We start from the raw sequence: 12,640 nt of genomic DNA, 5'->3' as shown, positions 1-12,640 counted from the left end.
AAAGGAAGCTCATCATATTTTCAGCCTCCACACTCTAGCCCCTCATGGCTTAAATGAGGAATTCGACTTAAAACCCTTTCTTTAATGGCTTTCTTCTTTTTTATTCTTTTAACACTTATTTGATGTTCAATGCCTTCATTGTTGTCCTTTTGCCTTGTTCTTTTGACAATTTTTCTGTACTGCATCTCGGTACCCTACTTGTTTGTTTGATTTAAATATTGTTTGTTGATCGCTATCATCTAGGCTTTTATGTGATGAGTTTCCTACGAATATCATTGGGGCTCACCCACAGAGTATTGATTGCCCTGTACCCCTGCAGCTACTGATACACTACCCTATTATCTCAAACTAGTACATTGGTTATCAAATACCTCCTAACCTCTGTGACTACATATATTTATCTTATTATATTTTTTTCAATCATGTCAATTTTACTTTTCACCAGTCAAGACAGTCACTGTCCAACAGGTGGAGTCAGTGTATCATGGTAGCAGACTAAAACCAATGCAGCTGCGACTGCTTGGGACTAATTATGTACTCATCACACTGTGTATATACAGCCTACCACCCATAGTCAGATCATTACCTGAAGAAGACCCAAGAGGTCGAAACGTTGTAACCTTAAATAAAGAATTGGAGCTCATAACAGTGTGCGGACCTCCCTCCTTCCTTCCCATGTCTTATAGAATCTGCCACATAAGACAAAGCTCTCCCATGACATGGACACAGTCAATCCTGGGTTCGTAGTAGAAACCTACATCTGATCCTAATCATTGGTCCCCCTCGAGAGACCCGGGAAATAAATCCCCGTTCATTTTCCCTCATAGACTTTTCAGAAAGTATTTATTTAAAGACGTTTACGCCGCGGACGAAGCCAACTCTTGTCGTGACAAATCATGACGACAAACACAATTTTTCGGGCCAAACAAAGAATTAGAAAGTAGAAAAAAAACCCACATTTTTTGTTGTTTTCCTTCTTTGTAATTATTTGTTTGGTCCAAAATATTGTGCGTGTTGTCATGATTTGTCACAACAAAAGTTGGCTTCGTACGACGCTTAAAAGGTCTTTAAATAAATAAGTTTTGAAATGTCTATGAGGGAAAAATGCATTGGGATTCATTGGACTGGAACGCTCTATGGTCACCATTATCTTCAGATTGACTGTGGCTCCTCAGACACACAGTTGAATGCCTGTGAATATAAAAAAAAACCTTTGTATTCTGAAAGGAGCATTTGGCCTTGATTTGATTCCCTATTTTGCTCCTTTTTCATTTTCAACCGTGATGGAAAACAAACATTACACTTCTATAGTGTTGGTTCTCTTTCTTTGCTTTAGCAGCATTTAGACCGGCTGTAGAGGCTATTATCATCTATATAATAGCCTATATAATATATATATATAATATCATTCTATAGTGTTGGTTCTCTTTCTTTGCTTTAGCAGCATTTAGACCGGCTGTAGAGGCTATTATCATCTATATAATAGCCTACATAATATAATATATATAATATCATTCTATAGTGTTGGTTCTCTTTCTTTGCTTTAGCAGCATTTAGACTGGCTGTAGAGGCTATTATCATCTATATAATAGCCTATATAATATATATTATATATATATATATATATATATATATATATATATATATAATATCATTATATAGTGTTGGTTCTCTTTCTTTGCTTTAGCAGCATTTAGACCGGCTGTAGAGGCTATTATCATCTATATAATAGCCTATATAATATATATTATATATATATATATATATATATATATATATATATATATAATATCATTATATAGTGTTGGTTCTCTTTCTTTGCTTTAGCAGCATTTAGACCGGCTGTAGAGGCTATTATCATCTATATAATAGCCTATATAATATATATTATATATATATATATATATATATATATATATATATATATAATATCATTATATAGTGTTGGTTCTCTTTCTTTGCTTTAGCAGCATTTAGACTGGCTGTAGAGGCTATTGTCGCCTATATAATAGCCTATATAATATATATATATATATATATATATATATATATATATAATATCATTCTATAGTGTTGGTTCTCTTTCTTTGCTTTAGCAGCATTTAGACCGGCTGTAGAGGCTATTATCATCTATATAATAGCCTATATAATATATATTATATATATATATATATATATATTATGACAGCCCATACATCCACACAGAAAAGTCATATCTGATTGCATGATTAAACAACATTAAACAATGTTAAACTCACTTTAAATGTTGCTTTGCCACTCGATTTGCCACTCTATGTGCCATTCACTTTAAGCATGCGCATACCCTCTATAAGAAACGAGTGGCAGGCCTATCGTGATGACTGATGAGATAGCATGGGCCTACTGTATAATATGAACACGGGCCTACTGTATATACAGTATATACTGTCGAAACACAGCCGAAAGCCGTACAACAAAAATGTTGTGTCAAACCATGTGACTTCCATTGGAAATGCATTGCGGGGCGGCCATGACACTTACCCTTTGTTTACATCTAGCATGCATCAATGTTGTATGCTAGATGGAAAGGTGTGAGTGAGGCCATACAGAGCATTAACATCAACAAGAGTGTTATAATCTGATCGCCCATGGCTGTGTACTTGTACGTGAGAGCACAGTGTACTTTGTGCTATTATAATGTATTGTACGTACTGCCTGAACTGTAGCATACTTAGTATTTAGTAGTAATAATAGTCAGGCTACAAGAGACATCTCAGACAGCAAGGTCAGCTTGCTGCAGTAAGCGGTTATTATGTGTTGTTGTCACGTCATTAGGATCCAGCTCTGACTATTATTATGTTCCTGTGTGTGTAATAAACTTTATGAACCTTCAGCGTGATACTGTCTCGTGTCGCATTATTGTTCTCCCGGGCCCAACGCCGCTGTCGCCGTACCAAAGGTATACTTCAACCGGATCGTCACACACCACCCAGAACCACACACTACCTGTCTGTCTGCCAGAACCACACACCACCCAGAACCACACACTACCTGTCTGTCTGTCAGAACCACACACCACCCAGCCTGGACACACTACCTGTCTGTCAGAACCACACACCACCCAGCCGGCACACACTACCTGTCTGTCAGAACCACACACCACCCAGCCGGCACACACTACCTGTCTGTCTGTCAGAACCACACACCACCCAGCCTGGACACACTACCTGTCTGTCTGTCAGAACCACACACCACCCAGCCTGCACACACTACCTGTCTGTCTATCAGAACCACACACCACCCAGCCTGCACACACTACCTGTCTGTCAGAACCACACACCACCCAGCCGACACACACTACCTGTCTGTCTGTCAGAACCACACACCACCCAGCCTGCACACACTACCTGTCTGTCAGAACCACACACCACCCAGCCTGCACACACTACCTGTCTGTCAGAACCACACACCACCCAGCCTGCACACACTACCTGTCTGTCAGAACCACACACCACCCAGCCTGCACACACTACCTGTCTGTCAGAACCACACACCACCCAGCCTGCACACACTACCTGTCTGTCAGAACCACACACCACCCAGCCTGCACACACTACCTGTCTGTCAGAACCACACACCACCCAGCCTGCACACACTACCTGTCTGTCAGAACCACACACCACCCAGCCGGCACACACTACCTGTCTGTCTGTCAGAACCACACACCACCCAGCCTGCACACACTACCTGTCTGTCTGTCAGAACCACACACCACCCAGCCTGCACACACTACCTGTCTGTCAGAACCACACACCACCCAGCCGGCACACACTACCTGTCTGTCTGTCAGAAACTCAGAACCACACACTACCTGTCTGTCAGAACCACACACCAGCCAGCCGGCACACACTACCAGTCTCTGTCAGAACCACACACTACCTGTCTGTCTGTCAGAACCACACACCAGCCAGCCGGCACACACTACCAGTCTCTGTCAGAACCACACACTACCTGTCTGTCTGTCAGAAACTCAGAACCACACACTACCTGTCTGTCAGAACCACACACCAGCCAGCCGGCACACACTACCAGTCTCTGTCAGAACCACACACTACCTGTCTGTCTGTCAGAACCACACACCACCTAGCCTGCACACACTACCTGTCTGTCAGAACCACACACCAGCCAGCCGGCACACACTACCAGTCTGTCTGTCAGAACCACACACTACCTGTCTGTCAGAACCAGACGAGGGTCCAGTACTTAGAGTTTACAACAAAGAGCACAGCAGGGCAATCAGGCTAGCAGTTACACAGTGGAGTCAAGGTGAGCTGTAATAATAATAATAATAATAAAAAGGTGAGCTGTAATAATAATAATAATAATAATAATAATAATAAAGAGGTGAGCTGTAATAATAATAATAATAATAATAATAATAATAAAGAGGTGAGCTGTAATAATAATAATAATAAAGAGGTGAGCTGTACAGTATGTGTCAATGTAGAGTCCGTACTCCGTAGTCATGTTTTCAACCATTTTCTTCCAATTACAGCTTTGAAGTAGTTTTGACAGAAAAACAAACGAGTGAGTCATGGTAAAGTGGAGCGGGCTTTAACCCATTCTGACCTGAGATCAGATTCTAAAAATGGCTTCTACATCCTGACAGTTTTCTGAAAAAGCAATGTTTCTATGTCAGTGTTTCTTCGGTTTTTCAAAAATAGCAGACCTACAAGCTGACAGTTTTCTGAAAAAGCTATGTTTCTATGTCAGTGGTTCTTCGGTTTTTCAAAAATAGCAGACCCACAAGCTCGTAGCGCGCCACTCGGTGGCGCGCTACGAGCTTGTAGATCTGCTATTTTTCAATAGCCCAAAATGAAATAATGTTGTGTAGACGTACCTCTCTGTCTGCTTTGTCAGTCTGGTCTCTCTCATGTGGTCTCCAGAGCCACAGATGTGTACCGTCTAAATCTGGTCTCTCTCATGTGGTCTCCAGAGCCACAGATGTGGTCTAAATCTGGTCTCTCTCATGTGGTCTCCAGAGCCACAGATGTGGTCTAAATCTGGTCTCTCTCATGTGGTCTCCAGAGCCACAGATGTGTACCGTCTAAATCCCGCTAATCATATTGAAGAGTGTGTGCAAATATACTTAGTCGTGAACTGCCACTTAAAATTCCATTAGCTGGATCGGTGTCTTTGAGTGTGAAAACAGAGCCGTTTGGTAGAGACTGCTCCTGTGTGTGTGTGTGTGTGTGTGTGTGTGTGTGTGTGTGTGTGTGTGTGTGTGTGTGTCATCTAGACAGGCACACAGGGTGCCTTATATCACAAATGTGATGTGGTCACGTCAGCACATTTGGGCAAGTTAAAATGTAGATTAAAAAACCAATAGGCTACCTAGGTATACTTAACTTTTGTCTACTTCCTCCTTCACCCTGCCCTAAATTGCCCCGTGGTAGCTTTCAGGAAAGCCACCGGCAGACACAAGCTTCTAAACAATGTCCATAAAAACATTATGAATACCTCTTTATCCTTTTATCCGTTCCTCCTCATCTTGTCACGGTGCGGGGCAGAGAAGGTGTAGGACCCGACCCAAATGCAGAGAAGTAGCAGCGGAGGCAGAATTCAGGAGCAAAATCCAGGTTTTATTAACAATGCAGTGGAACTGGTTGGAATAACGTGTTCCTTCCACGCGCTACGTCCAACCAGGGAAACTCACCCCTGTCAGGTGTAAAGGAGCAACTTGGACACTCAGGCATGAAGGAAGCATGAGTTCAAGTCCGTTGCTCTCACCTTGTCCCCCATATATGGGGACTAGGTTGGTGGAGGGTGTGTAGAGCCCAGGATCACATTAGATGATTGACACAGGGGTGAGAAATGGGTTACAAAATCGTGGGATAAAAAATATATATATTGAGAAAAAACAATGCAGGGAAACGGGGAACTGGCACAATAAACTAATACTAGGAACATGTACTAAGCTCAAAAACAGGACTGAACACATGCAGCGACAACAAACAACTAATCAACAGAGAACTGAACACAAAAGGGAATATAAATAGACAAGGGATAACTAGACACAGGTGAACACCACTGACAATCAACACTGGGATAGGCTGGGGAACCTTAAGGGGGGACACAGGTGGAAACAACTGGCCAATCACAGGACTAGTGAGACAAGACAGGAACTGAACTACAGGGGCAGACAGGAAAGGCACAAAACAGGAAAATACAGACTACAAAATCACAGTGACGCAAAGAAGTAAAACACTAACTAACTAAAAACCAACCAAGGAACACATGAAAGTCCAAAACATGTCAACGGAACGTGACAGTTAGTTAGTTAGTTAGTTAGTTAGTTACTTTATTGACACAAATGTATAAAACATTACAATACATTAAAATATACAATACAGAATCCCTTTACAACAGGAGCTTTCTATTGCTCCACAAGTGACAGGCAGGCATGTAGCATTATGCAAAGTCTCTCTGTTAGTGCCCACAAAGAGTGAGCTCAAATCAATACCCTCATCTTTCCTCCTCTTTCTAAACAGCAGCCCTGTTGGCTTTGATCTTTTCATTAGGTAATAATAATAATAAATATCATATCATGATATCATTGCTGTTAATGTGTTAAAAATGTTTTTATATATATATATATGTTTTATCCCACAATTTTGTAACCCATTTTTCACCCCTGTGTCAATCATCTAATGTGATCCTGGGCTCTACACACCCTCCACCAACCTAGTCCCCATATATGGGGGACAAGGGGAGACCAACCTAGTCCCCATATATGGGGGACAAGGGGAGACCAACCTAGTCCCCATATATGGGGGACAAGGGGAGAGCAACGGACTTGAACTCATGCTTCCTTCATGCCTGAGTGTCCAAGTTGCTCCTTTACACCTGACAGGGGGGAGTTTCCCTGGTTGGACGTAGCGTGTGGAAGGAACACGTTATTCCAACCAGTTCCTTTCCCCTCCATCAGGCGCCCCGGCTGGCCAGGGGGAGGCAGTTTAGAGACCAGTTCCTTTCCCCTCCATCAGGCGCCCCGGCTGGCCAGGGGGAGGCAGTTTATAGAGACCAGGATTACTGGATGTTTTTTGTGAGGGTTACCTACCCTAGGGGACACGGGGAGAACATGTGAGGGTACCTACCCTAGGGGACACAGGGAGAACATGTGAGGGTACCTACCCTAGGGGACACGGGGAGAACATGTGAGGGTACCTACCCTATAGGGGACACAGGGAGAACATGTGAGGGTACCTACCCTAGGGGACACGGGGAGAACATGTGAGGGTACCTACCCTATAGGGGACACGGGGAGAACATGTGAGGGTACCTACCCTAGGGGACACGGGGAGAACATGTGAGGGTACCTACCCTAGGGGACACGGGGAGAACATGTGAGGGTACCTACCCTATAGGGGACACAGGGAGAACATGTGAGGGTACCTACCCTATAGGGGACACAGGGAGAACATGTGAGGGTACCTACCCTAGGGGACACGGGGAGAACATGTGAGGGTACCTACCCTATAGGGGACACAGGGAGAACATGTGAGGGTACCTACCCTATAGGGGACACGGGGAGAACATGTGAGGGTACCTACCCTAGGGGACACGGGGAGAACATGTGAGGGTACCTACCCTAGGGGACACAGGGAGAACATGTGAGGGTACCTACCCTAGGGGACACAGGGAGAACATGCACAAAAAAATAATGTTGATGAATTCAATACATATATACTGTGGGGTGTCGACACTAGGCAACGAACCGCCACCCGAGCATCTCAGCCCTGCAGACAGCCAGCGGGGAACAGGCAGAGAGCAGCCCAGGAGACTCAGACAGCCAGCGGGGAACAGGCAGAGAGCAGCCCAGGAGACTCAGACAGCCAGTGGGGAACAGGCAGAGAGCAGCCCAGGAGACTCACACAGCCAGTGGGGAACAGGCAGAGAGCAGCCCAGGAGACTCAGACAGCCAGTGGGGAACAGGCAGAGAGCAGCCCAGGAGACTCAGACAGCCAGTGGGGAACAGGCAGAGAGCAGCCCAGGAGACTCACACAGCCAGTGGGGAACAGGCAGAGAGCAGCCCAGGAGACTCAGACAGCCAGTGGGGAACAGGCAGAGAGCAGCCCAGGAGACTCAGACAGCCAGTGGGGAACAGGCAGAGAGCAGCCCAGGAGACTCACACAGCCAGTGGGGAACAGGCAGAGAGCAGCCCAGGAGACTCACACAGCCAGTGGGGAACAGGCAGAGAGCAGCCCAGGAGACTCCGCACACACACTCCACTCGACCAGCTCATTGAGCATCTGTGGCGCATCTGTGGCGCTCTGACAGGTTAATAGGAGGCGACGGCTGCCTCATCTGCTCTCACTCCTCACTGGCTGCCGAGGAGGAGGACGGATAGGGCATTATATACTGTATAATAAAGGACTATTGAAGTGAATACACTGTTCTAAAATATACCTGTTTCCTTTCATAGGTAACGCGCCGCCCTGATCGAATCTATACGAATAGACCCAGTTCCACTATACCCCATGCAGCTACTGTACATCCCTGGAACATGTGACACGTTTAAAACCTAAACACCAGTGTGTAATAATAAAATGCCAAATGTTTATTAATGGTCATAAAATACAGTAGAACACGAGTTCACTCAAACACCTCACGAGAACACCTAGTGTTCAAATTCTAAACACCTATATGAATGACTGAATGATTGTAAAAACACGTTTATGTGTTTAAAAAGTGTTACTGGCGATTAAACATGTTCTTCTGTTTATAATCTAAACACTGACACGTTTAAAAAGTGTTACAAATATGTGTTCATAACCTTAACGCTTGGGTTTAGTGTGATAGTGTGCGACTTGGGGAACGGAGTACCTGTCCAGTGTCCACACTGGGGACAAAGAGAGTGTGATCTTCATATCGGCCTGGCCCTTCACTAAGTCCCTCCCCAACCCATCCTTGTCCAATAGGCACGTTAGCAGCGAAGAAAGCTTGACCTGCATAGCAACCGTTGCGAAACTATTTGGATTGGCATGATTGGACAATCGGTTTTTGGGGTGGGATTTAGTGGAGGGCTAATTACTAGTCTTTTACTTATTGTCTCCACCAGGCCGAAGGCATGGGGAGAGAGTATGTTTTATTGTCTCCACCAGGCCGAAGGCATGGGGAGAGAGTATGTTTTATTGTCTCCACCAGGCCGAAGGCACGGGGAGAGAGTATGTTTTATTGTCTCCACCAGGCCGAAGGCATGGGGAGAGAGTATGTTTTATTGTCTCCACCAGGCCGAAGGCACGGGGAGAGAGTATGTTTTATTGTCTCCACCAGGCCGAAGGCACGGGGAGAGAATATGTTTTATTGTCTCCACCAGGCCGAAGGCACGGGGAGAGAGTATGTTTTATTGTCTCCACCAGGCCGAAGGCACGGGGAGAGAGTATGTTTTGCACTCCGTCCGTCCGTCCGTGTGTCCGTCTGTGAACAGCTAATCTCCGGCACCGTTAACCCAGTCGATGCCACATTCTGCACACACACTCCCTGGATGCCAACGATGAACCTCTGCCCCAAAGTTTCCAGAACGGCCTGTTATAGCGCCACCAGGAGGCCGCTTTGTGCAAAACAAAATTTTGGACAGTACACCTACAGATTTGGTCCAAACATCACGCAAATTGGTATAGAGTTTCTCTAGAGCCATTCTACGAAACCGGTCTTTCAGATTTCTCAGACTCCGTCCTGATTGGCTAAGATTGGCTTCCAAAGTTCGCAGGAGTGCTCAGTTTCAAACAAAATGCTGCAAATCATGAACACATCGTGTGATTTCCGTGAAATTGTGCACGCACATTCCCACTAGGCAGAGGAAGAAATGCCACATGAACATTTTCAACTCGGCCTCATGGTGGCGCTATAACTGGCCGAAAAGTGTTTTTACCTCTAACTGCACGGATCTGTGGATAACGTTGTATGCCAACTCCATAGAAGCCAAGGAAAAACCTTTGCCTGAAGTTTTTCCACGTCTGCTCTTTATAGCGCCACCAGGAGGCCGACATATGTAAAACACATTTTCTAATATTACTCCTTCAGATTTTATCCAAATTTCACGCAAATCGGTACACATAATCCACCTTCATTGCCTACGATTGGCTTCTAAACCTTCCAGGAGTAGAGCGCTTTGTACCCGTTTTGTAAAAATCGCCACAACTACTCAACGCAGCGTCTGATTGCGGTGAAACTGTGCATGCATATCCCCACTAGGCTGAGGAAGAAATGCCACTTGACAGTTGGAAACATTATTACATTTTATTCACAAACGGAGAAGAAAAAAAATAAAAAATAAACAAAAGACCAGATGCAATCCAATGCAAACATCAGGCACACAGCCATCATAAAGCACAGAGCAGATTATAATATTTAGTCATTTGTTTTTTAATTCAACACTCATGTTAAAATCCTCATTAAGTTCCAGGGACACCCCCCTTAATCCATTCTGGGCGGGAACCCCATTTGGTGTTGTAAACATTATGTTATAATTTAGCTACTGAAAAATAGCAGATCTACAAGCTCATAGCGCGCCACCGAGTGGCGCGCTACGAGCTTGTAGGTCTGCTATTTTTGAAGAATCGTGAAAATGTGGCGCAAATCTTTGAATATATATATTCTTTCAGAGCGAACGTTTTTTAACTTGAATCGTTGCTTCTGGGAGGGTTCCTGGAACTACATATTTTCAGGTGGGGGTCGGCGGCCAATTACATGTCATTTTTGGGGTCCTCGACATGAAATATATTGAGCACCACTGATATAGAAACATGAGGTATTTCAGAAAACTGTCAGAATTTAGAAGACTTTTTTTTTTTTTTTTTTTACAACAGGCCTGAATGGGTTAAAACACCAAAATGGGTTCCCGCCCAAAACAGGAGCAGATATATAATATAATAATAATATAATAATAGGCTATGTAATATTTTTTTACTGAGGAAAACTAGATAAAAACTAAGCAATAATGACTAAAACTAAGACTAAATATGTTGTCAATCTTCTGAACAGATAAAAACTAGACTAAAATGTTATGAAGAGATGCAGTAGAACGTAAATATAGAAGTTATGCTTGGTTGCATACTGAAAATAGCAGATCTACAAGCTCACCAGCGGCACCAGCGTTGCGCGTTATGAGCTTGTAGATCTGCTATTTTTTTATTAAATTGTGAAAAAGAACTTTGCAAATCTTTGAATAATATTCTTTCTTTTTTTCAGTTAACTGTAAATTAGATTATTAACCCATTTAAGGCCCTATATACATATACGGTAGCTGAACAAATAGCTGATCTACAAGCTCACAGAGCAGGCTGAGAGAAAAACTATACAATAATGAAGAAAGGATTCTGGACTGTCTAAAGTCAAACAGAATCAACACTACCATGTATTCTAGTATTATCATCATGTTGGTTGATTTTCATCAATTATACATTAATTAATTAATAGTCATACTGTAATTAATGTATTCTAGTATTATCATCATGTTGGTTGATTTTCATCAAGTATACTTTAATTACAATATGACTATTAATTCCATGCTGTAATCTGTAATGTTGGAAATGTTGACAAAAATAAAAACCAATAGGCCTATTTCACAAAAATAATGATAACAAGACCCATGGTGCTAGGAAGGTGTATGAATAGAAGAGGACAATATTAACCATTATATATTTACACATCTGTGTCACCTTATAGCTTTTAACCTCTTCAACCATTATTAATTAATCTGTGTCACCTTATAGCTTTTAACCTCTTCAACCATTATTAATTAATCTGTGACACCTTCTGACCTGAGATCAGATTCTAAAAATGTCTCTTTGAAAATTACATTTGAAAAAGCTATGTTTATATGTCAGTCGTTCTTCGGTTAAAAAAAAAAAGCAGACCTACAAGCTCATAGCGCGCCACTCGGTGGCGCGCTATGAGCTTGTAGGTCTGCTATTTTTCAATAGCTAAAGCATAACATAATGCTAACACCAAAAGGGGTTCCCGCCCAAAATGAGATAACCATTATTAATTAATCTGTGTCACCTTATAGATTTTAACCTCTTCAACCAGTATTAATTAATCTGTGACACCTTATAGCTTTTAACCTTCTTCATCCATTATTAATGAATCTGTGTCACCTTATAGCTTTTAACCTCTTCAACCATTATTAATTAATCTGTGACACCTTATAGCTTTTAACCTCTTCAACCATTATTAATTAATCTGTGTCACCTTATAGCTTTTAACCTCTTCAACCATTATCAATTAATCTGTGTCACCTTATAGCTTTTAACCTCTTCAACCATTATCAATTAATCTGTGTCACCTTATAGCTTTTAACCTCTTCAACCATTATTTAATGCTTTAGCTGTTGAAAAATAGCAGATCTACAAGCTCACATTTATTTATTTTTTCCAGATAACTTTTAGGATTTAGAAGACATTTAGTAGAATCTGGTCTCAGGTCTTAATGGGTTAAATTAGATAGATTATTAACCTGTTTAAGCCCCGATATATACTTCATCATACGAAAGAATAGCTGATCTACAAGCTCACAGAGCAGGCTGAGAGAAGAAAAACTATACAATAATGAAGAATCTGATTCTGATCTGATGACACGAGAGACAAAACAACAGTGT

Source organism: Protomyctophum parallelum (assembly GCF_964188405.1).
Source record: "Protomyctophum parallelum genome assembly, chromosome: 7".
NCBI classification, from domain to species: domain Eukaryota; kingdom Metazoa; phylum Chordata; class Actinopteri; order Myctophiformes; family Myctophidae; genus Protomyctophum; species Protomyctophum parallelum.
This window is presented reverse-complemented; position numbering follows the sequence as displayed.